This window comes from Danio rerio, chromosome 3, assembly GCF_052040795.2.
Source record: "Danio rerio strain M-AB ecotype USA chromosome 3, GRCz13ab, whole genome shotgun sequence".
Lineage (NCBI taxonomy): Eukaryota > Metazoa > Chordata > Actinopteri > Cypriniformes > Danionidae > Danio > Danio rerio.
Genome location: NC_141023.1, coordinates 38,585,701 through 38,611,943, shown reverse-complemented (window position 1 = coordinate 38,611,943; position 26,243 = coordinate 38,585,701). Strand labels below are relative to the sequence as shown.

The 26,243-nt window shown below is 45.3% G+C and overlaps 19 non-coding genes across 19 annotated transcripts; 5 read left to right on the top strand and 14 right to left on the bottom strand.

Moving 5' to 3' along the window:
* Nucleotides 1-289: 289 nt before the first annotated feature.
* trnaf-gaa (transfer RNA phenylalanine (anticodon GAA)) lies at nt 290-362 on the bottom strand. The gene has a single exon. It is a non-coding gene; the product is annotated as a tRNA-Phe (tRNA).
* An 88-nt stretch (nt 363-450) lies between these two features.
* Nucleotides 451-524, bottom strand: trnai-aau (transfer RNA isoleucine (anticodon AAU)). Its single transcript has one exon. It is a non-coding gene; the product is annotated as a tRNA-Ile (tRNA).
* Nucleotides 525-629: 105 nt separating this feature from the next.
* On the bottom strand, nt 630-701 carry trnaq-cug (transfer RNA glutamine (anticodon CUG)). Its single transcript has one exon. It is a non-coding gene; the product is annotated as a tRNA-Gln (tRNA).
* An 824-nt stretch (nt 702-1,525) lies between these two features.
* trnaa-agc (transfer RNA alanine (anticodon AGC)) lies at nt 1,526-1,598 on the top strand. The gene has a single exon. It is a non-coding gene; the product is annotated as a tRNA-Ala (tRNA).
* A 576-nt stretch (nt 1,599-2,174) lies between these two features.
* trnaf-gaa (transfer RNA phenylalanine (anticodon GAA)) lies at nt 2,175-2,247 on the bottom strand. Its single transcript has one exon. It is a non-coding gene; the product is annotated as a tRNA-Phe (tRNA).
* An 88-nt stretch (nt 2,248-2,335) lies between these two features.
* On the bottom strand, nt 2,336-2,409 carry trnai-aau (transfer RNA isoleucine (anticodon AAU)). Its single transcript has one exon. It is a non-coding gene; the product is annotated as a tRNA-Ile (tRNA).
* Nucleotides 2,410-2,514: 105 nt separating this feature from the next.
* On the bottom strand, nt 2,515-2,586 carry trnaq-cug (transfer RNA glutamine (anticodon CUG)). Its single transcript has one exon. It is a non-coding gene; the product is annotated as a tRNA-Gln (tRNA).
* A 10,184-nt stretch (nt 2,587-12,770) lies between these two features.
* On the top strand, nt 12,771-12,843 carry trnaa-agc (transfer RNA alanine (anticodon AGC)). Its single transcript has one exon. It is a non-coding gene; the product is annotated as a tRNA-Ala (tRNA).
* A 576-nt stretch (nt 12,844-13,419) lies between these two features.
* trnaf-gaa (transfer RNA phenylalanine (anticodon GAA)) lies at nt 13,420-13,492 on the bottom strand. Its single transcript has one exon. It is a non-coding gene; the product is annotated as a tRNA-Phe (tRNA).
* A 1,163-nt stretch (nt 13,493-14,655) lies between these two features.
* Nucleotides 14,656-14,728, top strand: trnaa-agc (transfer RNA alanine (anticodon AGC)). Its single transcript has one exon. It is a non-coding gene; the product is annotated as a tRNA-Ala (tRNA).
* Nucleotides 14,729-15,304: 576 nt separating this feature from the next.
* trnaf-gaa (transfer RNA phenylalanine (anticodon GAA)) lies at nt 15,305-15,377 on the bottom strand. Its single transcript has one exon. It is a non-coding gene; the product is annotated as a tRNA-Phe (tRNA).
* An 88-nt stretch (nt 15,378-15,465) lies between these two features.
* On the bottom strand, nt 15,466-15,539 carry trnai-aau (transfer RNA isoleucine (anticodon AAU)). Its single transcript has one exon. It is a non-coding gene; the product is annotated as a tRNA-Ile (tRNA).
* A 105-nt stretch (nt 15,540-15,644) lies between these two features.
* trnaq-cug (transfer RNA glutamine (anticodon CUG)) lies at nt 15,645-15,716 on the bottom strand. Its single transcript has one exon. It is a non-coding gene; the product is annotated as a tRNA-Gln (tRNA).
* Nucleotides 15,717-16,542: 826 nt separating this feature from the next.
* trnaa-agc (transfer RNA alanine (anticodon AGC)) lies at nt 16,543-16,615 on the top strand. The gene has a single exon. It is a non-coding gene; the product is annotated as a tRNA-Ala (tRNA).
* A 576-nt stretch (nt 16,616-17,191) lies between these two features.
* trnaf-gaa (transfer RNA phenylalanine (anticodon GAA)) lies at nt 17,192-17,264 on the bottom strand. Its single transcript has one exon. It is a non-coding gene; the product is annotated as a tRNA-Phe (tRNA).
* An 88-nt stretch (nt 17,265-17,352) lies between these two features.
* On the bottom strand, nt 17,353-17,426 carry trnai-aau (transfer RNA isoleucine (anticodon AAU)). The gene has a single exon. It is a non-coding gene; the product is annotated as a tRNA-Ile (tRNA).
* A 105-nt stretch (nt 17,427-17,531) lies between these two features.
* On the bottom strand, nt 17,532-17,603 carry trnaq-cug (transfer RNA glutamine (anticodon CUG)). The gene has a single exon. It is a non-coding gene; the product is annotated as a tRNA-Gln (tRNA).
* An 830-nt stretch (nt 17,604-18,433) lies between these two features.
* trnaa-agc (transfer RNA alanine (anticodon AGC)) lies at nt 18,434-18,506 on the top strand. The gene has a single exon. It is a non-coding gene; the product is annotated as a tRNA-Ala (tRNA).
* A 576-nt stretch (nt 18,507-19,082) lies between these two features.
* On the bottom strand, nt 19,083-19,155 carry trnaf-gaa (transfer RNA phenylalanine (anticodon GAA)). The gene has a single exon. It is a non-coding gene; the product is annotated as a tRNA-Phe (tRNA).
* Between the last annotated feature and the right edge of the window lie 7,088 nt (nt 19,156-26,243).

Sequence of the window (26,243 nt, the reverse complement as noted above, 5' to 3'; positions counted from 1 at the left end):
GTGTCCTGCAGATTTTAGTTCCAACCCTAATCAAACACACCTGACCAAGCTAATCAAGGTCTTACTGGGTATACTTGAAACATCCAGGCAGGTGTGTTGAGGCAAGATGGAGCTAAACCCTGCAGGGACACCAGCCCTACACGACCAGGATTGGTGACCCCTGATCTGGGAGAAGGATATCGTTTTGGTCAAGTGGAAGCAGGTGGACTTAAGGGTGAAGCAGCTAGGTTTTTTGGATGAGTTTCGGTCACCTGACCCTCATGCCAAAAACAGAACTACCACACTGCTTTGCCGAAACCCGGGATCGAACCAGGGACCTTTAGATCTTCAGTCTAACGCTCTCCCAACTGAGCTATTTCGGCTGCGTTGACTCAGCTTTCCTGCAACATGCATGTCTGTGAGACCGATCAGAGCCTTAAAATGCCTCTGAGTCCTAAGACAGTAAAAGTTTGGCCAATACGGGGCTTGAACCCGCGACCTTGGCGTTATTAGCACCACGCTCTAACCAGCTGAGCTAACCGGCCACTTTCAGCTCACTTTACTACAAAGCCCAGACTAACTGTCATTCTCCAGACTCCAAGGGATTAGCATGATATTCCAGCTTTTTTGAGCAGTGCTGGCAAAAAGCCAGGTTCCACCGAGATTTGAACTCGGATCGCTGGATTCAGAGTCCAGAGTGCTAACCATTACACCATGGAACCTTTAGGCTACTGAATGCTGCTGCCCGGGCGAAAGAGAATGAATAAAAAAAAAAAAACAGCCTTGGAGGAAAATAGCAGAATGTCAATCCAAGGCGGTGCCAATTTGCATTGTTTCTGAGTAACTCGTGATTCGGCATGCAGGGCTCCTCACACGTTTACTGGAACAGGACCAGGTAGGGCCTTCAAAAGAAAAGCGCGATATTCCAGGTAATTTGACGACTAAATGGCGGGCAGGGCAAAGAGGCCACCACAGAGCAGATGTGATCTATTATTTTATTTTTTGACCACGTCGAAAAAGCGGCCAATGAACAGCACCGAGGGAAATTAGCTCAAATAGTAGAGCGCTCGATCAGGCCATTGGAATCATCACCAGAAGCGACGTGACCATCTGGGAGAAGGATAGCGTTTTGGTCAAGTGGAAGCTGGTGGACTTAAGGTTGAAGCAGCTAGGTTTAAACTCGGATCGCTGGATTCAGAGTCCAGAGTGCTAACCATTACACCATGGAACCTCGAGATTGCTGATTGCTGCTGCCCGGGCAGAAGAGAATGAATAAAAAAAAAAAACAGCCTTGGAGGAAAGTAGCAGAATGTCAATCCAAAGTGGTGCCAATTTGCATTGTTTCTGAGTAACTCGTCATTCGGCATGCAGGGCTCCTCACACGTTTACTGAAGCAGGACCAGGTAGGGCCTTCAAAAGAAAAGCGCGATATTCCAGGTAATTTGACGACTAAATGGCGGGCAGGGCAAAGAGGCCACCACAGAGCAGATGTGATCTTTTATTATATTTTTTGACCACGTTGAAAAATCGGCCATTATGTCACCAAGGGGAATTAGCTCAAGTGGTAGAGCGCTCGCTTAGCATGCGAGAGGTAGCGGGATCGATGCCCGCATTCTCCACTTCTGCTTCCTTGCCTTTCACATTTCCTTCATTGCAAAGCTGGCGGCACCTTGAGGGTTGAAAGCAAAACTTCTTAGTTCAGCTTTGCCGGTTCCTGCGTAGTACTTAGCATTGCAACACCTCAGAAGCCCTATCAAGTCACAGTTTTCTTTTATTCAGTGGCGCATCCGCAGTGGGACATCAAAGCGCTAAATATATAGCAGAGTGCTGTCGATCAGGCCATTGGAATCATCACCAGAAGCGACCATCTGGGACAGTGATCACCAAACTTGTTCCTGGAGGGCCGGTGTCCTGCAGATTTTAGTTCCAACCCTAATCAAACACACCTGACCAAGCTAATCAAGGTCTTACTGGGTATACTTGAAACATCCAGGCAGGTGTGTTGAGGCAAGATGGAGCTAAACCCTGCAGGGACACCAGCCCTCCACGACCAGGATTGGTGACCCCTGATCTGGGAGAAGGATATCGTTTTGGTCAAGTGGAAGCAGGTGGACTTAAGGGTGAAGCAGCTAGGTTTTTTGGATGAGTTTCGGTCACCTGACCCTCATGCCAAAAACAGAACTACCACACTGCTTTGCCGAAACCCGGGATCGAACCAGGGACCTTTAGATCTTCAGTCTAACACTCTCCCAACTGAGCTATTTCGGCTGCGTTGACTCAGCTTTCCTGCAACATGCATGTCTGTGAGACCGATCAGAGCCTTAAAATGCCTCTGAGTCCTAAGACAGTAAAAGTTTGGCTAATACGGGGCTCGAACCCGCGACCTTGGCGTTATTAGCACCACACTCTAACCAGCTGAGCTAACCGGCCACTTTCAGCTCACGTTACTACAAAGCCCAGACTAACTGTCATTCTCCAGACTCCAAGGGATTAGCATGCTATTCCAGCTTTTTTGAGCAGTGCTGGCAAAAAGCCAGGTTCCACCGAGATTTGAACTCGGATCGCTGGATTCAGAGTCCAGAGTGCTAACCATTACACCATGGAACCTTTAGGCTACTGAATGCTGCTGCCCGGGCGGAAGAGAATGAATAAAAAAAAAAACAGCCTTGGAGGAAAATAGCAGAATGTCAATCCAAGGCGGTGCCAATTTGCATTGTTTCTGAGTAACTCGTGATTCGGCATGCAGGGCACCTCACACGTTTACTGGAGCAGGACCAGGTAGGGCCTTCAAAAGAAAAGCGCGATATTCCAGGTAATTTGACGACTAAATGGCGGGCAGGGCAAAGAGGCCACCACAGAGCAGATGTGATCTTTTATTTTATTTTTTGACCACGTCGAAAAAGCGGCCAATGAACAGCACCGAGGGAAATTAGCTCAAATAGTAGAGTGCTCGATCAGGCCATTGGAATCATCACCAGAAGCGACGTGACCATCTGGGAGAAGGATAGTGTTTTGGTCAAGTGGAAGCTGGTGGACTTAAGGTTGAAGCAGCTAGGTTTAAACTCGGATCGCTGGATTCAGAGTCCAGAGTGCTAACCATTACACCATGGAACCTCGAGATTGCTGATTGCTGCTGCCCGGGCGGAAGAGAATGTTTAAAAAAAAAAAAAAACAGCCTTGGAGGAAAGTAGCAGAATGTCAATCCAAAGTGGTGCCAATTTGCATTGTTTCTGAGTAACTCGTCATTCGGCATGCAGGGCTCCTCACACGTTTAATGGAGCAGGACCAGGTAGGTCCTTCAAAAGAAAAGCGCGATATTCCAGGTAATTTGATGACTAAAAGGCGGGCAGGGCAAAGAGGCCACCACAGAGCAGATGTGATCTTTTATTATATTTTTTGACCACGTCGAAAAATCGGCCAATTTATGGCACCGAGGGGAATTAGCTCAAGTGGTAGAGCGCTCGCTGCGCAAAGGAAGGGGCCCAATCTTCTCGCTCACTCGCAAGCGAACAAGTCGCAAAAAACGGAAAAATGCGACAAATTTCGCTTGCAGTAGTGTTCGCGGCTTTGTGACTGTGCATAATGTGGTATTTTGGTTGCATATTGCATGTCATTCTAAATGTCATTTTTTGCGTGCTGGATTCGAACACACGATCTGTGTAACACAATATCCAATCAGTGTCGGTTTCAGCGGAGCCAATCAGCTGCGCTCTTGTTGAAATTTTACTGACGTAACACAGGCAATTATATTGATATTACTATTATTATGTGGATATTGTTCTTAAAAAGCTTATTACGTTAGTTAAAAATGAATAAAAATGTTTCAATTAAACATATGTATGCATGCTTATGTATATATATTATATATATATATATATATATATATTATATTTCTTTATGTAATAATAACTTTAAATGAATGCACACAAAAACAAGTAATATGCAAAATGGTTTATTAAAATGAATACAAATATATAAATTGTAAAACAATGTAAAAAAACTAAATAAAAACATGTCTTAATATATAAACTATATAATATACAATAAATAAAAACAATACAATATATATTTATTTATTATGCACATATAATATATTAAAACAATACTATATATAAATATATTTATTTATTATACTCATTATATAAAAACAATACTCTATATATATATATATATTTATTTTTATACACACAATATATTAAACAATAATATGAATAAATAATAAAATGCAAGAGTGGGGGCACGTAATAGATAAAATATAGCTTTTAAGCAATGTATAAAATGTTATTTTTTTAAGAAATATAAATATATTTTTACATAAAATGCAAATAAGTACACACAATTAAATAAGTACACACAAGACAAAATAAGAGTGGGCCTATGTAATATAAAAGTCTATAAAGTCTATAAAGTGCTACTTTAAAAGGCTACATATTAACACACAAAAATTAAATAAAATGAGGGAAAGAGAGAGTACCCATGTAACATTTACAAAAATATATACAGCAATTTGTACTTTATTCTGGAGCTGGAGTTTGTCCTTTATTTTGCTGGCGCTGTTCTGCCAACCAGTCCTCTAAGGATTTGCCATTTGAAGTTTGCAGACAAAATGTGGCATTACCAAATCGGCTATGGCCAAACTCCTTAGTCTTGGGTTTCCCACATTTGCTGCAAACATTAAAAGTAACCGCACGCACATACTTCCTTTTGTGGACTCCACTTTCCTTCTCCTGTTCCCGTCTGCGCCTGTTCCTCTGGGTGTAACGGGACACAGGAACAGCAGGCGCAGGTGGAGCAGGTGCAGGTGGAGGAACAGCAGGTGCAGGTGGAGCAGGTGCAGGTGGAGGAACAGCAGGTGCAGGTGAAGCTGGGACTGTACTGGATGTTGGCGCAGCAAATGATGGAATCACCATTGACACACTCATGTCTGGGTTAAAAACAAGTGTGCCAAACAATGATCCAGGTCCTGAAATGGGCTTCACAACACCTGGTGCTGTGGGGGGTGGTGCAATGGGGCACACCGTGCTGGGGGCCGGTGGAAAGGAGCACACCGTGGTGGGGGCAGACACAATGGGGCGCACTGTGGTGGGGGCCGGCGCAATAGGGCGCACTGTGGTGGAGGCTGGTATGATGGGGCACACTGTGGTGGAGGCTGGCGAGATGGGACGCACTGTGGTGAAGGTCGGTCTGACGGGGCACACCATGGTAGGGGCCGGTGCAATGTGGCAGACTGTGGTGGGGGTTTGCGCGATGGGGCATACCGTCGTGGGGGCCGGTGGGAAGGAGCACACCGTGGTGGCATCTGGCAGGAAAGAGCAAACTGTGGTGGTTGCTGAAGCAGACTTTCGTCCAGGTCGAAGAAGAGGTGCCTGTCCTTCTTTATTTGGAGGAAAAACAAACTGGTGTTTGGGGCCTGATGTTGACGGTGCCTCGTCCAATTTTTCCCTCGGCAAAGGAAGCTGCGTATCTGCCACAGCAATTGGATTAAGTGGAGTCAGTCCCTGAGTGAGTACACTCATTTCCTGATCCTTTTGCCTCCGTTGAAACCTGATAATAAATGATATGTATTATTCATATATATTAATTTAGAAAAATTCAGGTAATTTAAAGAAAATAATGTGCTTTGCTTACCACTGAATGAGCGTCTTCTGGTTTAGCTCAAAAAGCTGGATCACTGTTTCATCCATCAGCCTGCGACTGCCAAGCACCAGATCCCGGATGTGGTGGTAATCGGTCAGTATTTTAGACCACCTGGGGGTGCGAACACCAGCCTTCTTGGAAGTGGACTTGTGTACGGCACACAGCTTTGTACAAATGGCCTCAACCAAGCGGCTGGTGCTAGGCCACTGTGCTGGACCCCCAGGATGTCCAATCAGACAACGTTTGACGCTCTCCACACCTGGAGTGACTCCGGAGCGCTTCGGTGCCTTAAAGCGCCCATGCGTCAGCTGAGGCTGATGTCGAGGCTGGTAGTTGATGCGCTGTTTATCAACATCCAGGAGAGCTGTCCACAGCTGGATGGCCTCTGTCACCTGCAGGTCAGTGAGGTAAGGAGCCTCACGAAGACCCACCAAATAAGCAGCCAGATCCTGGACCTTGTCCCACCCAGCAATGCCATCAGGTCCAATGACTACTCCCTGGTAAATACAGAATAAATTTAGTATATGTGGAATAAAAAAAGACTAAATCAAATTAAGTTCTTAATGTATCTTACCTGAGCCTCAACAGAGAGACTGTCTCCAGAGTCGGATGGCTGTGACGGCACTGAGGGGGCTCGGCTAGGAAGCTGTCCTTCTCCACCAGCTGATGTGGACGGCTCAGCCAGTGATGCTGGGGACTGAGGCAGAGGCGAAGATGAGGGGCTGTTACTGAGATCACGGCAGGGGTCATCCTCATACAGCACTGGAACTGTGATGTCCTCCATGATCTCCTCCTCGAACCCCTCATCTTGTAGATCCTCGTCATCTACTTCCTCCACCAGCCTGTCTTCCTCCTCTGGGTTCTGGAGCACCGGAGTCAGGGTTTTGCCGGTCTGGCTGTAAAGGTACTCTATTCCCAGCAATTCACCTTAAAGAATAAAACAATAAAAAAAACATATATTAAATAAAACTAATAATAAAGTAAATATTTAGATAAACATTTTGTGAAGTACATTAAAGCTTAATAAATCACTTATATAACAACTAGTTAATGAATTTCTTGCCTGTATATGCTCCAGGAGGGTGATAACGGTTATCCCAGGGCTTCCCCAAGACTGCTCGGCTAAGCCTGTCCACAGCCTCTCTCATGGCACTGCCATATGACCGTATGGAGGATGCTCCTTTTATGGTGCTTTCCATCCGGTCATCATTCCAGCGCATCAAGCCCTCAAGGAGATAGGCCTGAAAATGCGCATCACTGGCACTGGTCCCTGGAAATTAAAATAGTTAAAAATATGTGAAGAATTAATTAACATGTTATTAGGTTATGTACTAACATTTAAATTATTGTCATTATAAACAGAGTTACTTGTCAGGCAAGACAGCTTTGTCAATGCTGATAACATCACAAATGTTATTTAAATGTTTAATAATGTTACATTAAAGCAATGGAAGTTATCACAGTGCTTATATGTTTTACAAAATAAAACGATCCAAATGTATGTAATACCTGGAATAAAACGGTTTAGGTGGAGGTGGAAGGACTCCAAAGATGTAGAGCCACGGGCACACCTGTAACAACACAGCTCCACACTGCCTTTCTTCAGTGTCCCTGTCTTCATGTACAGTGGAAAGTTCTCTGGGTCTTGAATGCACTGTATATGCTTCTGCTGTTCCTTCCATATCTGCTGGATCCGTTCGTGGTCCAGCAGAGGAACACCCAGAGTGTCCTTCCCATGCTCGCTGTCAAAATGGTCCAACAGCTTTCCAATCAGACAGGTGGTCTCCTCCACACCTCTGGTCCTCCTACGGCAGTGCAGTGCTAGCTCCCTCCGGTTTATGCGAGCACTGAGAGCCGTTTGTGAAATGTGGCCAGTCTTTTTTGCCGCCAGCTCACCTTCCTTTGCCTGGCGAAGAGCGGCCACATCTTCTGGATCCCACTGAAAGATGCACGTGGACAGACGTGCCATGAAGATGCCGTAGAGCGGATGAGCTTCTGTCGTGACACCTGCAGCAAACCGGCGCATAAAATGCCAGATGTCAAGGCGCACTTCAAGCTCATCCCACTCCCGAAACATGATCTTCACCGGAGACTGGCCGTGCTGACTGCAGCAATCTCTGTCCACGTACATTACTTTCGGGGCTGCCTCTCCTGCCTCCCGGTAACGCTTCATCAGCCCGGCCGCCATTGGGTCCAGTCCATGACCCTCGGCAGCTGACAGCACAGAGACAAGGACTTGACCGTGTTCGTTCCCCACATTAGTGCACCAGGCAGCTGTTCCCGCAGCAGCACCTGCAAGTTTCTTTGTGATCTATTAGGAAAAATAAAACTGTGTTAAATATGTACGCACACATATCCATATCTGGCAAATGTCTGGATATAAACATACCTTTTTTGTGGAGTCCATCTTTAGAACACAGCCAAAGACGGAGGTGATTTTGGCTTTGACCTCGTGCAGTCGCCCCAGAACATCCCTGGCATAGACGGCTAACAGCCACTTAGGTTTGGGTATGGCAGGTAAGAGGGGAGGCTCAGCAAACACAGGAGGTTGCACAAGGGAGGACCTTGTGAATGGTTCACAGGCAGTCAGGTACTGCAAGACTCGCTGTGTCCATGCCTCACTGTGTTGCTCCATCAGCTTTTTGAAAAGCTGAGTCACACTGTTGCCCAGTGTCCTCTCCCTCATCATCCTAACTACCCGGTTGTCACATGAGTATCTAAGGAAACAACATTATAATCAGGGAAATGCTTTGTTTGCTAAAAATTAACACAATTAAAACATTGGCATTATGAATTACCTGTATGTCAGCAAAGCTGGGAACTGACTACGGTGGCCAATATCCAGCTGTCCTAAGATGTCCTCGGACCAGGCAGGATACTTCTTTTTGCACCGCTTGCACTCCAGATACTCAGTGGCAAGGTCGTACCAGCCGTCGATGTCGAGGACCTTGCGCACCGTGCGGTAAATTCCAGCAGCTGTTAGTCTGTGCTTACCGCAGCTTAGGCGAACACAGACAAGTGGAAACAACCACATCTTCAGCGGCATCCACAGAAAAAGTGGTCGGCAGAAGAAGAGGTCAGGAGAGGCAGGTGGCTGCGTGTTAATTAGAGGGGGCTGGGGAGGATACCACCAAAGCTTCAGCTGGGACACTAGCTCTGGCTTGCCGGTTTTTAAGTTTGTTTTAAATACAGTGTTCCGGATCCACTCATGCTGGAAAGGGGGAAGCTGATCTTTCCAGTGAACAGGAAGCTCAACTGGTGGCTGATGATGTTGAAGATCTGGTGTTTTTGCTGTTTCCGCTGATGGAGACGGATTGGCACAGGCCTCTGAGTGAATAGTAACAAACAATTTATGGTTAACAATATTATGATGACTGTTGCTTTTGATAGTAAGGTGCCACAAATTATGCCCATGAACAGCCAGTGAAGCAATAGTTTTGGATAAGTATTATTATTAATATGGGTATACTTAGAAATACAAGTTAAGAGAATGGTACTGTTAGGAAGCAAAGAAATTAGTGTGCACTTTATTGATGAAAGGGATATGGAATTAACACAATTCTCTGCGAATGAGAATCATATGAAATGGAGTAAGTAAAATGAGGCATGATTAGTATAAATTATTGAAGCACAAAGACATGAAGCATGCACACAGATACAGTAAGGAAAAACTGCTCAGCTGATAATGACAGCAATGAATCACCACCATCTAAGAGAGTGAGTAATGAAGAGCAAGCGACGTGGAAAAGTTATCTGATGAATGTTCAATAATGATTCGTTCGGAAACGCAAATAAATACACTGAAACCTTTGAACATCCTTAAGGTTTTGAAGAAGTGCACTCAAAGAATGCATCCCGCTTGAGGCATGATGTGACAACTCTGTACTGTAGATAAAAATTTGATTCATTATTTTTTGTAAAAAAAAATACTTAGTGTGTTTTCACAAAATATTCTTATAACATTTTCATTTGTGTCGTGTGCCACACCTGCAAAGAGCTGTGCTTCACATTGTGATGCAGCAAACACCAGTTCTTCATCATCTTCAGCTGTGGATCTGGAAGTGCCTGGAGCATAAATCTTAAAAATATTACTGTGAAAAATACACACAGCCAAATGTACAATACGATGGTGCTTACTTACCAGTAGTAAAAAGCTGCCTTTGGGCCATACGTTTGGCTGGGGGTTCTGCTGTAGGAGGAGATACAGTGGACTGCAGTTTTGGATCTGGAAACAGAAAGTTTGACATAACAATAAATAAACACATATATAACTGCTGTTGGGATAATTCTGTATCATGCTCAGTATTCACTCTCCTACTTACAGGGTTTAACAGGTGACATCAGTTTTTTTGCCAGCTGTGAAGGAGACAAGTGCTTGCCCCTTGCCAACAGCGATTTCACAGTGGCAGTCTGCTGTACACCTGTTTGGATGGCTGCAGGTGGAGGAGCAGGGACACTGGATGCTGCAGGTGGAGGTGCAGAGACACTGGATGCTGCAGGTGGAGGTGCAGAGGCAGCAGCAGAAGCCAGTCTTTTCAGGACATACGTCTTGAAAAGTGCCATGTTGGTTTTTGGCCTGGCATCTGCCTTAACCAGGTACCTGATGAGGGCTTGGGCCTCCTTGCTCTGGTCCTCAAACACATCTTTCATGGACCGGCCCTTAAAGTCACCAAACTCCACCATCAAGCACCCTGTATCTCCTTTTGCCCTGGCTTCTGCTTGCATTTCCTGTTTCCTCTGGTACTTCTCTACTTCTTCTGCAATCTCCCTGATGGAGGAAGTGTACTGAAGAAACAGGTGTTTGTTTTCTGACAAGGGTGTTGTCTGCAGCTTCTCATCAGAAATGCTAAGCACCAGGTACACCGCATACCCCAGAGCATGCTCTAGGAGCCATCTAAATCTTTGGCCCTGGTACTTGCCAAACTGAATCTTGCAGTGAGCCAGAACTAAAAACTGGTCACTGGAGTCTCCACCATTGCTGCTGACGAAAGCAGTGGCCTCTGCCAGCACCTCTTCCTTGGGTTTGGCCCTTCCAGACTCCCTGCGTACAAGGCGCTCTGCCTCTGCAGATGGCCCCAAGAGGAGTCTGCTTGATGTCGCTGATTGGCGGCGGAAAATCGGGTATGCGTACATTTTTTTCTGAAAAAAAAAAACATTAGAGAGAACATTACCTAGAGCAATCAGAAAGATACATGTACATTAAGTGTGAAACAATAATTTAACAAGGTAGATAATCCATATTATTGCAGTAGTAAATATGACCATGACCATAAAATGGACTTCTGGTGAATTTTCTACACATATGCCTAATATATGCATGGTAGTACAACTTAAAATCCATATAAATAAATGAGAAACAACAGAAATTAAAACATTAAGTTATAATATACACATTAAACTCTTAAGTCTTTACATTATGACTTTTATAAATAAAATGTTTGTACTTCAGCTATTTAATATAACTATTCTGTTGTGTAATATATCTGAAAACACAAGTAATAAAATAAACAAAATACAATATATGCTTATAATATTTTTACAATAGATTTATAAAATACAATACAATCTAATTACTAAATATATATCATATATTGTCATGAACAAGTGTTAAACTCAAATGTTTTTAAAGTTTGTGCAGTTGTCTTTATAAATATTACTTTGTTTTACCTAAAATAGAATTATTTTAAAAGTATAGAATTATTTGCTAAATTAAATGTTTAAGAAAAAACTGTTTAACTCTGTATTTCATGCAATTACATTATAAGTAACTGTAACTGTACATTTAAATACAGTAACGTTAGCTTTTTAGAGTGTACACCGCGATTATAGGGCCCAATATTGCTAGGTCGAATGGGGGCATTATTATTCTAAACAAATATCAGAACATTTTGTTTAATCATTTAACCAAATGGCGATGATTCCACCTTTTCTGATCACTAGCGACATGTTGCTCTGTATTTATCATGGGAAACATTACCGTTTTACAAGTTATGAAGAAAACATCTGCCGTAACGTTAACTTTCTGTCGATTGTAACTTATCATTTAACAGAAATACACACAGTATAATAAACTAATAATAAACTAATAATAAAGTAGCGTTACATCTGGCTTACCTGATTCAAAGATGACGATTATAATAAAAGCGTCGTGTGATTGGTCAAAAGTAAGCCATCGAGGAGAAACGCGATTGGTCAAACATACGTCACAGCAAAAAGAAATGCGATTGGTCAAAAGTAAGCCACTGAAGTGAAACGCGATTGGTCGAAATGACGTCAGCGCAAAGACAAACGTGATTGGTCAAAAGTAAGCCACAGGGGTTACACTCTATTGGTCAAAAGTAAGCCACCGAGGTGAGACGTGATTGGCTCATGTGGGCTTACTTTGGGCTTACTTTGGCTCTGTAGACGGGATGCTGCAGGCGCAAGCGAGAGGTAGCGGGATCGATGCCCGCATTCTCCACTTCTGTTTCCTTGCCTTTCACATTTCCTTCATTGCAAAGCTGGCGGCACCTTGAGGGTTGAAAGCAAAACTTTTTAGTTCAGCTTTGCCGGTTCCTGTGTAGTACTTAGCATTGCAACACCTCAGAAGCCCTATCAAGTCACAGTTTTCTTTTATTCAGTGGCGCATCCGCAGTGGGACATCAAAGCGCTAAATATATAGCAGAGTGCTGTCGATCAGGCCATTGGAATCATCACCAAAAGCGACGTGACCATCTGGGAGAAGGATAGCGTTTTGGTCAAGTGGAAGCTGGTGGACTTAAGGTTGAAGCAGCTAGGTTTAAACTCGGATCGCTGGATTCAGAGTCCAGAGTGCTAACCATTACACCATGGAACCTCGAGATTGCTGATTGCTGCTGCCCGGGCGGAAGAGAATGAATAAAAAAAAAAAAAACAGCCTTGGAGGAAAGTAGCAGAATGTCAATCCAAAGTGGTGCCAATTTGCATTGTTTCTGAGTAACTCGTGATTCGGCATGCAGGGCTCCTCACACGTTTACTGGAGCAGGACCAGGTAGGGCCTTCAAAAGAAAAGCGCGATATTCCAGGTAATTTGACGACTAAATGGCGGGCAGGGCAAAGAGGCCACCACAGAGCAGATGTGATCTTTTATTATATTTTTTGACCACGTCGAAAAATCGGCCAATTTATGTCACCGAGGGGAATTAGCTCAAGTGGTAGAGCGCTCGCTTAGCATGCGAGAGGTAGCGGGATCGATGCCCGCATTCTCCACTTCTGTTTCCTTGCCTTTCACATTTCCTTCATTGCAAAGCTGGCGGCACCTTGAGGGTTGAAAGCAAAACTTCTTAGTTCAGCTTTGCCGGTTCCTGTGTAGTACTTAGCATTGCAACACCTCAGAAGCCCTATCAAGTCACAGTTTTCTTTTATTCAGTGGCGCATCCGCAGTGGGACATCAAAGCGCTAAATATATAGCAGAGTGCTGTCGATCAGGCCATTGGAATCATCACCAGAAGCGACCATCTGGGACAGTGATCACCAAACTTGTTCCTGGAGGGCCGGTGTCCTGCAGATTTTAGTTCCAACCCTAATCAAACACACCTGACCAAGCTAATCAAGGTCTTACTGGGTATACTTGAAACATCCAGGCAGGTGTGTTGAGGCAAGATGGAGCTAAACCCTGCAGGGACACCAGCCCTCCACGACCAGGATTGGTGACCCCTGATCTGGGAGAAGGATATCGTTTTGGTCAAGTGGAAGCAGGTGGACTTAAGGGTGAAGCAGCTAGGTTTTTTGGATGAGTTTCGGTCACCTGACCCTCATGCCAAAAACAGAACTACCACACTGCTTTGCCGAAACCCGGGATCGAACCAGGGACCTTTAGATCTTCAGTCTAACGCTCTCCCAACTGAGCTATTTCGGCTGCGTTGACTTAGCTTTCCTGCAACATGCATGTCTGTGAGACCGATCAGAGCCTTAAAATGCCTCTGAGTCCTAAGACAGTAAAAGTTTGGCAAATACGGGGCTCGAACCCGCAACCTTGGCGTTATTAGCACCACGCTCTAACCAGCTGAGCTAACCGGCCACTTTCAGCTCACATTACTACAAAGCCCAGACTAACTGTCATTCTCCAGACTCCAAGGGATTAGCATGATATTGCAGCTTTTTTGAGCAGTGCTGGCAAAAAGCCAGGTCCACCGAGATTTGAACTCGGATCGCTGGATTCAGAGTCCAGAGTGCTAACCATTACGCCATGGAACCTTTAGGCTACTGAATGCTGCTGCCCGGGCGGAAGAGAATGAATAAAAAAAAAAAAACAGCCTTGGAGGAAAATAGCAGAATGTCAATCCAAGGCGGTGCCAATTTGCATTGTTTCTGAGTAACTCGTGATTCGGCATGCAGGGCTCCTCACACGTTTACTGGAGTAGGACCAGGTAGGGCCTTCAAAAGAAAAGCGCGATATTCCAGGTAATTTGACGACTAAATGGCGGGCAGGGCAAAGAGGCCACCACAGAGCAGATGTGATCTCTTATTTTATTTTTTGACCACGTCGAAAAAGCGGCCAATGAACAGCACCGAGGGAAATTACTCAAATAGTAGAGCGCTCGATCAGGCCATTGGAATCATCACCAGAAGCGACGTGACCATCTGGGAGAAGGATAGCGTTTTGGTCAAGTGGAAGCTGGTGGACTTAAGGTTGAAGCAGCTAGGTTTAAACTCGGATCGCTGGATTCAGAGTCCAGAGTGCTAACCATTACACCATGGAACCTCGAGATTGCTGATTGCTGCTGCCCGGGCGGAAGAGAATTAATAAAAAAAAAAAACAGCCTTGGAGGAAAGTAGCAGAATGTCAATCCAAAGTGGTGCCAATTTGCATTGTTTCTGAGTAACTCGTCATTCGGCATGCAGGGCTCCTCACACGTTTACTGGAGCAGGACCAGGTAGGGCCTTCAAAAGAAAAGCGCGATATTCCAGGTAATTTGACGACTAAATGGCGGGCAGGGCAAAGAGGCCACCACAGAGCAGATGTGATCTTTTATTATATTTTTTGACCACGTTGAAAAATCGGCCAATTTATGTCACCGAGGGGAATTAGCTCAAGTGGTAGAGCGCTCGCTTAGCATGCGAGAGGTAGCGGGATCGATGCCCGCATTCTCCACTTCTGCTTCCTTGCCTTTCACATTTCCTTCATTGCAAAGCTGGCGGCACCTTGAGGGTTGAAAGCAAAACTTCTTAGTTCAGCTTTGCCGGTTCCTGCGTAGTACTTAGCATTGCAACACCTCAGAAGCCCTATCAAGTCACAGTTTTCTTTTATTCAGTGGCGCATCCGCAGTGGGACATCAAAGCGCTAAATATATAGCAGAGTGCTGTCGATCAGGCCATTGGAATCATCACCAGAAGCGACCATCTGGGACAGTGATCACCAAACTTGTTCCTGGAGGGCCGGTGTCCTGCAGATTTTAGTTCCAACCCTAATCAAACACACCTGACCAAGCTAATCAAGGTCTTACTGGGTATACTTGAAACATCCAGGCAGGTGTGTTGAGGCAAGATGGAGCTAAACCCTGCAGGGACACCAGCCCTCCACGACCAGGATTGGTGACCCCTGATCTGGGAGAAGGATATCGTTTTGGTCAAGTGGAAGCAGGTGGACTTAAGGGTGAAGCAGCTAGGTTTTTTGGATGAGTTTCGGTCACCTGACCCTCATGCCAAAAACAGAACTACCACACTGCTTTGCCGAAACCCGGGATCGAACCAGGGACCTTTAGATCTTCAGTCTAACGCTCTCCCAACTGAGCTATTTCGGCTGCGTTGACTTAGCTTTCCTGCAACATGCATGTCTGTGAGACCGATCAGAGCCTTAAAATGCCTCTGAGTCCTAAGACAGTAAAAGTTTGGCCAATACGGGGCTCGAACCCGCAACCTTGGCGTTATTAGCACCACGCTCTAACCAGCTGAGCTAACTGGCCACTTTCAGCTCACGTTACTAAAACGCCCAGACTAACTGTCATTCTCCAGACTCCAAGGGATCAGCATGCTATTCCAGCTTTTTTGAGCAGTGCTGGCAAAAAGCCAGGTTCCACCGAGATTTGAACTCGGATCGCTGGATTCAGAGTCCAGAGTGCTAACCATTACACCATGGAACCTTTAGGCTACTGAATGCTGCTGCCCGGGCGGAAGAGAATGAATAAAAAAAAAAAACAGCCTTGGAGGAAAATAGCAGAATGTCAATCCAAGGCGGTGCCAATTTGCATTGTTTCTGAGTAACTCGTGATTCGGCATGCAGGGCTCCTCACACGTTTACTGGAGCAGGACCAGGTAGGGCCTTCAAAAGAAAAGCGCGATATTCCAGGTAATTTGACGACTAAATGGCGGGCAGGGCAAAGAGGCCACCACAGAGCAGATGTGATCTTTTATTTTATTTTTTGACCACGTCGAAAAAGCGGCCAATGAACAACACCGAGGGAAATTAGCTCAAATAGTAGAGCGCTCGATCAGGCCATTGGAATCATCACCAGAAGCGACGTGACCATCTGGGAGAAGGATAGCGTTTTGGTCAAGTGGAAGCTGGTGGACTTAAGGTTGAAGCAGCTAGGTTTAAACTCGGATCGCTGGATTCAGAGTCCAGAGTGCTAACCATTACACCATGGAACCTCGAGATTGCTGATTGCTGCTGCCCGGGCGGAAGAGAATGAATTAAAAAAAAAAAACAGCCTTGGAGGAAAGTAGCAGAATGTCAATCCAAAGTGGTGCCAATTTGCATTGTTTCTGAGTAACTCGTCATTCGGCATGCAGGGCTCCTCACACGTTTACTGGAGCAGGACCAGGTAGGGCCTTTAAAAGAAAAGCGCGATATTCCAGGTAATTTGACGACTAAATGGCAGGCAGGGCAAAGAGGCCACCACAGAGCAGATGTGATCTTTTATTATATTTTTTGACCACGTCGAAAAATCGGCCAATTTATGTCACCGAGGGGAATTAGCTCAAGTGGTAGAGCGCTCGCTTAGCATGCGAGAGGTAGCGGGATCGATGCCCGCATTCTCCACTTCTGTTTCCTTGCCTCTCACATTTCCTTCATTGCAAAGCTGGCGGCACCTTGAGGGTTGAAAGCAAAACTTCTTAGTTCAGCTTTGCCGGTTCCTGTGTAGTACTTAGCATTGCAACACCTCAGAAGCCCTATCAAGTCACAGTTTTCTTTTATTCAGTGGCGCATCCGCAGTGGGACATCAAAGCGCTAAATATATAGCAGAGTGCTGTCGATCAGGCCATTGGAATCATCACCAGAAGCGACCATCTGGGACAGTGATCACCAAACTTGTTCCTGGAGGGCCGGTGTCCTGCAGATTTTAGTTCCAACCCTAATCAAACACACCTGACCAAGCTAATCAAGGTCTTACTGGGTATACTTGAAACATCCAGGCAGGTGTGTTGAGGCAAGATGGAGCTAAACCCTGCAGGGACACCAGCCCTCCACGACCAGGATTGGTGACCCCTGATCTGGGAGAAGGATATCGTTTTGGTCAAGTGGAAGCAGGTGGACTTAAGGGTGAAGCAGCTAGGTTTTTTGGATGAGTTTCGGTCACCTGACCCTCATGCCAAAAACAGAACTACCACATTGCTTTGCCGAAACCCGGGATCGAACCAGGGACCTTTAGATCTTCAGTCTAACGCTCTCCCAACTGAACTATTTAGGCTGCGTTGACTCAGCTTTCCTGCAACATGCATGTCTGTGAGACCGATCAGAGCCTTAAAATGCCTCTGAGTCCTAAGACAGTAAAAGTTTGGCCAATACGGGGCTCGAACCCGCGACCTTGGCGTTATTAGCACCACGCTCTAACCAGCTGAGCTAACCGGCCACTTTCAGCTCACATTAATACAAAGCCCAGACTAACTGTCATTCTCCAGACTCCAAGGGATTAGCATGATATTGCAGCTTTTTTGAGCAGTGCTGGCAAAAAGCCAGGTTCCACCGAGATTTGAACTCGGATCGCTGGATTCAGAGTCCAGAGTGCTAACCATTACACCATGGAACCTTTAGGCTACTGAATGCTGCTGCCCGGGCGGAAGAGAATGAATAAAAAAAAAAAACAGCCTTGGAGGAAAATAGCAGAATGTCAATCCAAGGCGGTGCCAATTTGCATTGTTTCTGAGTAACTCGTGATTCGGCATGCAGGGCTCCTCACACGTTTACTGGAGCAGGACCAGGTAGGGCCTTCAAAAGAAAAGCGCAATATTCCAGGTAATTTGACGACTAAATGGCGGGCAGGGCAAAGAGGCCACCACAGAGCAGATGTGATCTCTTATTTTATTTTTTGACCACGTCGAAAAAGCGGCCAATGAACAGCACCGAGGGAAATTAGCTCAAATAGTAGAGCGCTCGATCAGGCCATTGGAATCATCACCAGAAGCGACGTGACCATCTGGGAGAAGGATAGCGTTTTGGTCAAGTGGAAGCTGGTGGACTTAAGGTTGAAGCAGCTAGGTTTAAACTCGGATCGCTGGATTCAGAGTCCAGAGTGCTAACCATTACACCATGGAACCTCGAGATTGCTGATTGCTGCTGCCCGGGCGGAAGAGAATGAATAAAAAAAAAAAAAAAAACAGCCTTGGAGGAAAGTAGCAGAATGTCAATCCAAAGTGGTGCCAATTTGCATTGTTTCTGAGTAACTCGTCATTCGGCATGCAGGGCTCCTCACACGTTTACTGGAGCAGGACCAGGTAGGGCCTTCAAAAGAAAAGCGCGATATTCCAGGTAATTTGACGACTAAATGGTGGGCAGGGCAAAGAGGCCACCACAGAGCAGATGTGATCTTTTATTATATTTTTTGACCACGTTGAAAAATCGGCCAATTTATGTCACCGAGGGGAATTAGCTCAAGTGGTAGAGCGCTCGCTTAGCATGCGAGAGGTAGCGGGATCGATGCCCGCATTCTCCACTTCTGCTTCCTTGCCTTTCACATTTCCTTCATTGCAAAGCTGGCGGCACCTTGAGGGTTGAAAGCAAAACTTCTTAGTTCAGCTTTGCCGGTTCCTGCGTAGTACTTAGCATTGCAACACCTCAGAAGCCCTATCAAGTCACAGTTTTCTTTTATTCAGTGGCGCATCCGCAGTGGGACATCAAAGCGCTAAATATATAGCAGAGTGCTGTCGATCAGGCCATTGGAATCATCACCAGAAGCGACCATCTGGGACAGTGATCACCAAACTTGTTCCTGGAGGGCCGGTGTCCTGCAGATTTTAGTTCCAACCCTAATCAAACACACCTGACCAAGCTAATCAAGGTCTTACTGGGTATACTTGAAACATCCAGGCAGGTGTGTTGAGGCAAGATGGAGCTAAACCCTGCAGGGACACCAGCCCTCCACGACCAGGATTGGTGACCCCTGATCTGGGAGAAGGATATCGTTTTGGTCAAGTGGAAGCAGGTGGACTCAAGGGTGAAGCAGCTAGATTTTTTGGATGAGTTTCGGTCACCTGACCCTCATGCCAAAAACAGAACTACCACACTGCTTTGCCGAAACCCGGGATCGAACTAGGGACCATTAGATCTTCAGTCTAACGCTCTCCCAACTGAGCTATTTCGGCTGCGTTGACTCAGCTTTCCTGCAACATGCATGTCTGTGAGACCGATCAGAGCCTTAAAATGCCTCTGAGTCCTAAGACAGTAAAAGTTTGGCCAATACGAGGCTCGAACCCTCGACCTTGGCGTTATTAGCACCACGCTCTAACCAGCTGAGCTAACCGGCCACTTTCAGCTCACATTACTACAAAGCCCAGACTAACTGTCATTCTCCAGACTCCAAGGGATTAGCATGCTATTCCAGCTTTTTTGAGCAGTGCTGGCAAAAAGCCAGTTTCCACTGAGATTTGAACTCGGATCGCTGGATTCAGAGTCCAGAGAACTAACCATTACACCATGGAACCTTTAGGCTACTGAATGCTGCTGCCCGGGCGGAAGAGAATGAATAAAAAAAAAAAACAGCCTTGGAGGAAAATAGCAGAATGTCAATCCAAGGCGGTGCCAATTTGCATTGTTTCTGAGTAACTCGTGATTCGGCATGCAGGGCTCCTCACACGTTTACTGGAGCAGGACCAGGTAGGGCCTTCAAAAGAAAAGCGCGATATTCCAGGTAATTTGACGACTAAATGGCGGGCAGGGCAAAGAGGCCACCACAGAGCAGATGTGATCTTTTATTTTATTTTTTGACCACGTCGAAAAAGCGGCCAATGAACAGCAGCGAGGGAAATTAGCTCAAATAGTAGAGCGCTCGATCAGGCCATTGGAATCATCACCAGAAGCGACGTAACCATCTGGGAGAAGGATAGCGTTTTGGTCAAGTGGAAGCTGGTGGACTTAAGGTTGAAGCAGCTAGGTTTAATCTCGGATCGCTGGATTCAGAGTCCAGAGTGCTAACCATTACACCATGGAACCTCGAGATTGCTGATTGCTGCTGCCCGGGCGGAAGAGAATGTTTAAAAAAAAAAAAAAACAGCCTTGGAGGAAAGTAGCAGAATGTCAATCCAAAGTGGTGCCAATTTGCATTGTTTCTGAGTAACTCGTCATTCGGCATGCAGGGCTCCTCACACGTTTAATGGAGCAGGACCAGGTAGGTCCTTCAAAAGAAAATCGCGATATTCCAGGTAATTTGATGACTAAATGGCGGGCAGGGCAAAGAGGCCACCACAGAGCAGATGTGATCTTTTATTATATTTTTTGACCACGTCGAAAAATCGGCCAATTTATGGCACCGAGGGGAATTAGCTCAAGTGGTAGAGCGCTCGCTGCGCAAAGGAAGGGGCCCAATCTTCTCGCTCACTCGCAAGCGAACAAGTCGCAAAAAACGGAAAAATGCGACAAATTTCGCTTGCAGTAGTGTTCGCGGCTTTGTGACTGTGCATAATGTGGTATTTTGGTTGCATATTGCATGTCATTCTAAATGTCATTTTTTGCGTGCTGGATTCGAACACACGATCTGTGTAACATAATATCCAATCAGTGTCGGTTTCAGCGGAGCCAATCAGCTGCGCTCTTGTTGAAATTTTACTGACGTAACACAGGCAGTTATATTGATATTACTATTATTATGTGGATATTGTTCTTAAAAAGCTTATTACGTTAGTTAAAAATGAATAAAAATGTTTCAATTAAACATATGTATGCATGCTTATGTATATATATTATATATATATATATATATATATTATATTTCTTTATGTAATAATAACTTTAAATGAATGCACACAAAAACAAGTAATATGCAAAATGGTTTATTAAAATGAATACAAATATATAAATTGTAAAACAATGTAAAAAAACTAAATAAAAACATGTCTTAATATATAAACTATATAATATACAATAAATAAAAACAATACAATATATATTTATTTATTATGCACATATAATATATTAAAACAATACTATATATAAATATATTTATTTATTATACTCATTATATAAAAACAATACTCTATATATATATATATTTATTTTTATACACACAATATATTAAACAATAATATGAATAAATAATAAAATGCAAGAGTGGGGGCACGTAATAGATAAAATATAGCTTTTAAGCAATGTATAAAATGTTATTTTTTTAAGAAATATAAATATATTTTTACATAAAATGCAAATAAGTACACACAATTAAATAAGTACACACAAGACAAAATAAGAGTGGGCCTATGTAATATAAAAGTCTATAAAGTCTATAAAGTGCTACTTTAAAAGGCTACATATTAACACACAAAAATTAAATAAAATGAGGGAAAGAGAGAGTACCCATGTAACATTTACAAAAATATATACAGCAATTTGTACTTTATTCTGGAGCTGGAGTTTGTCCTTTATTTTGCTGGCGCTGTTCTGCCAACCAGTCCTCTAAGGATTTGCCATTTGAAGTTTGCAGACAAAATGTGGCATTACCAAATCGGCTATGGCCAAACTCCTTAGTCTTGGGTTTCCCACATTTGCTGCAAACATTAAAAGTAACCGCACGCACATACTTCCTTTTGTGGACTCCACTTTCCTTCTCCTGTTCCCGTCTGCGCCTGTTCCTCTGGGTGTAACGGGACACAGGAACAGCAGGCGCAGGTGGAGCAGGTGCAGGTGGAGGAACAGCAGGTGCAGGTGGAGCAGGTGCAGGTGGAGGAACAGCAGGTGCAGGTGAAGCTGGGACTGTACTGGATGTTGGCGCAGCAAATGATGGAATCACCATTGACACACTCATGTCTGGGTTAAAAACAAGTGTGCCAAACAATGATCCAGGTCCTGAAATGGGCTTCACAACACCTGGTGCTGTGGGGGGTGGTGCAATGGGGCACACCGTGCTGGGGGCCGGTGGAAAGGAGCACACCGTGGTGGGGGCAGACACAATGGGGCGCACTGTGGTGGGGGCCGGCGCAATAGGGCGCACTGTGGTGGAGGCTGGTATGATGGGGCACACTGTGGTGGAGGCTGGCGAGATGGGACGCACTGTGGTGAAGGTCGGTCTGACGGGGCACACCATGGTAGGGGCCGGTGCAATGTGGCAGACTGTGGTGGGGGTTTGCGCGATGGGGCATACCGTCGTGGGGGCCGGTGGGAAGGAGCACACCGTGGTGGTATCTGGCAGGAAAGAGCAAACTGTGGTGGTTGCTGAAGCAGACTTTCGTCCAGGTCGAAGAAGAGGTGCCTGTCCTTCTTTATTTGGAGGAAAAACAAACTGGTGTTTGGGGCCTGATGTTGACGGTGCCTCGTCCAATTTTTCCCTCGGCAAAGGAAGCTGCGTATCTGCCACAGCAATTGGATTAAGTGGAGTCAGTCCCTGAGTGAGTACACTCATTTCCTGATCCTTTTGCCTCCGTTGAAACCTGATAATAAATGATATGTATTATTCATATATATTAATTTAGAAAAATTCAGGTAATTTAAAGAAAATAATGTGCTTTGCTTACCACTGAATGAGCGTCTTCTGGTTTAGCTCAAAAAGCTGGATCACTGTTTCATCCATCAGCCTGCGACTGCCAAGCACCAGATCCCGGATGTGGTGGTAATCGGTCAGTATTTTAGACCACCTGGGGGTGCGAACACCAGCCTTCTTGGAAGTGGACTTGTGTACGGCACACAGCTTTGTACAAATGGCCTCAACCAAGCGGCTGGTGCTAGGCCACTGTGCTGGACCCCCAGGATGTCCAATCAGACAACGTTTGACGCTCTCCACACCTGGAGTGACTCCGGAGCGCTTCGGTGCCTTAAAGCGCCCATGCGTCAGCTGAGGCTGATGTCGAGGCTGGTAGTTGATGCGCTGTTTATCAACATCCAGGAGAGCTGTCCACAGCTGGATGGCCTCTGTCACCTGCAGGTCAGTGAGGTAAGGAGCCTCACGAAGACCCACCAAATAAGCAGCCAGATCCTGGACCTTGTCCCACCCAGCAATGCCATCAGGTCCAATGACTACTCCCTGGTAAATACAGAATAAATTTAGTATATGTGGAATAAAAAAAGACTAAATCAAATTAAGTTCTTAATGTATCTTACCTGAGCCTCAACAGAGAGACTGTCTCCAGAGTCGGATGGCTGTGACGGCACTGAGGGGGCTCGGCTAGGAAGCTGTCCTTCTCCACCAGCTGATGTGGACGGCTCAGCCAGTGATGCTGGGGACTGAGGCAGAGGCGAAGATGAGGGGCTGTTACTGAGATCACGGCAGGGGTCATCCTCATACAGCACTGGAACTGTGATGTCCTCCATGATCTCCTCCTCGAACCCCTCATCTTGTAGATCCTCGTCATCTACTTCCTCCACCAGCCTGTCTTCCTCCTCTGGGTTCTGGAGCACCGGAGTCAGGGTTTTGCCGGTCTGGCTGTAAAGGTACTCTATTCCCAGCAATTCACCTTAAAGAATAAAACAATAAAAAAAACATATATTAAATAAAACTAATAATAAAGTAAATATTTAGATAAACATTTTGTGAAGTACATTAAAGCTTAATAAATCACTTATATAACAACTAGTTAATGAATTTCTTGCCTGTATATGCTCCAGGAGGGTGATAACGGTTATCCCAGGGCTTCCCCAAGACTGCTCGGCTAAGCCTGTCCACAGCCTCTCTCATGGCACTGCCATATGACCGTATGGAGGATGCTCCTTTTATGGTGCTTTCCATCCGGTCATCATTCCAGCGCATCAAGCCCTCAAGGAGATAGGCCTGAAAATGCGCATCACTGGCACTGGTCCCTGGAAATTAAAATAGTTAAAAATATGTGAAGAATTAATTAACATGTTATTAGGTTATGTACTAACATTTAAATTATTGTCATTATAAACAGAGTTACTTGTCAGGCAAGACAGCTTTGTCAATGCTGATAACATCACAAATGTTATTTAAATGTTTAATAATGTTACATTAAAGCAATGGAAGTTATCACAGTGCTTATATGTTTTACAAAATAAAACGATCCAAATGTATGTAATACCTGGAATAAAACGGTTTAGGTGGAGGTGGAAGGACTCCAAAGATGTAGAGCCACGGGCACACCTGTAACAACACAGCTCCACACTGCCTTTCTTCAGTGTCCCTGTCTTCATGTACAGTGGAAAGTTCTCTGGGTCTTGAATGCACTGTATATGCTTCTGCTGTTCCTTCCATATCTGCTGGATCCGTTCGTGGTCCAGCAGAGGAACACCCAGAGTGTCCTTCCCATGCTCGCTGTCAAAATGGTCCAACAGCTTTCCAATCAGACAGGTGGTCTCCTCCACACCTCTGGTCCTCCTACGGCAGTGCAGTGCTAGCTCCCTCCGGTTTATGCGAGCACTGAGAGCCGTTTGTGAAATGTGGCCAGTCTTTTTTGCCGCCAGCTCACCTTCCTTTGCCTGGCGAAGAGCGGCCACATCTTCTGGATCCCACTGAAAGATGCACGTGGACAGACGTGCCATGAAGATGCCGTAGAGCGGATGAGCTTCTGTCGTGACACCTGCAGCAAACCGGCGCATAAAATGCCAGATGTCAAGGCGCACTTCAAGCTCATCCCACTCCCGAAACATGATCTTCACCGGAGACTGGCCGTGCTGACTGCAGCAATCTCTGTCCACGTACATTACTTTCGGGGCTGCCTCTCCTGCCTCCCGGTAACGCTTCATCAGCCCGGCCGCCATTGGGTCCAGTCCATGACCCTCGGCAGCTGACAGCACAGAGACAAGGACTTGACCGTGTTCGTTCCCCACATTAGTGCACCAGGCAGCTGTTCCCGCAGCAGCACCTGCAAGTTTCTTTGTGATCTATTAGGAAAAATAAAACTGTGTTAAATATGTACGCACACATATCCATATCTGGCAAATGTCTGGATATAAACATACCTTTTTTGTGGAGTCCATCTTTAGAACACAGCCAAAGACGGAGGTGATTTTGGCTTTGACCTCGTGCAGTCGCCCCAGAACATCCCTGGCATAGACGGCTAACAGCCACTTAGGTTTGGGTATGGCAGGTAAGAGGGGAGGCTCAGCAAACACAGGAGGTTGCACAAGGGAGGACCTTGTGAATGGTTCACAGGCAGTCAGGTACTGCAAGACTCGCTGTGTCCATGCCTCACTGTGTTGCTCCATCAGCTTTTTGAAAAGCTGAGTCACACTGTTGCCCAGTGTCCTCTCCCTCATCATCCTAACTACCCGGTTGTCACATGAGTATCTAAGGAAACAACATTATAATCAGGGAAATGCTTTGTTTGCTAAAAATTAACACAATTAAAACATTGGCATTATGAATTACCTGTATGTCAGCAAAGCTGGGAACTGACTACGGTGGCCAATATCCAGCTGTCCTAAGATGTCCTCGGACCAGGCAGGATACTTCTTTTTGCACCGCTTGCACTCCAGATACTCAGTGGCAAGGTCGTACCAGCCGTCGATGTCGAGGACCTTGCGCACCGTGCGGTAAATTCCAGCAGCTGTTAGTCTGTGCTTACCGCAGCTTAGGCGAACACAGACAAGTGGAAACAACCACATCTTCAGCGGCATCCACAGAAAAAGTGGTCGGCAGAAGAAGAGGTCAGGAGAGGCAGGTGGCTGCGTGTTAATTAGAGGGGGCTGGGGAGGATACCACCAAAGCTTCAGCTGGGACACTAGCTCTGGCTTGCCGGTTTTTAAGTTTGTTTTAAATACAGTGTTCCGGATCCACTCATGCTGGAAAGGGGGAAGCTGATCTTTCCAGTGAACAGGAAGCTCAACTGGTGGCTGATGATGTTGAAGATCTGGTGTTTTTGCTGTTTCCGCTGATGGAGACGGATTGGCACAGGCCTCTGAGTGAATAGTAACAAACAATTTATGGTTAACAATATTATGATGACTGTTGCTTTTGATAGTAAGGTGCCACAAATTATGCCCATGAACAGCCAGTGAAGCAATAGTTTTGGATAAGTATTATTATTAATATGGGTATACTTAGAAATACAAGTTAAGAGAATGGTACTGTTAGGAAGCAAAGAAATTAGTGTGCACTTTATTGATGAAAGGGATATGGAATTAACACAATTCTCTGCGAATGAGAATCATATGAAATGGAGTAAGTAAAATGAGGCATGATTAGTATAAATTATTGAAGCACAAAGACATGAAGCATGCACACAGATACAGTAAGGAAAAACTGCTCAGCTGATAATGACAGCAATGAATCACCACCATCTAAGAGAGTGAG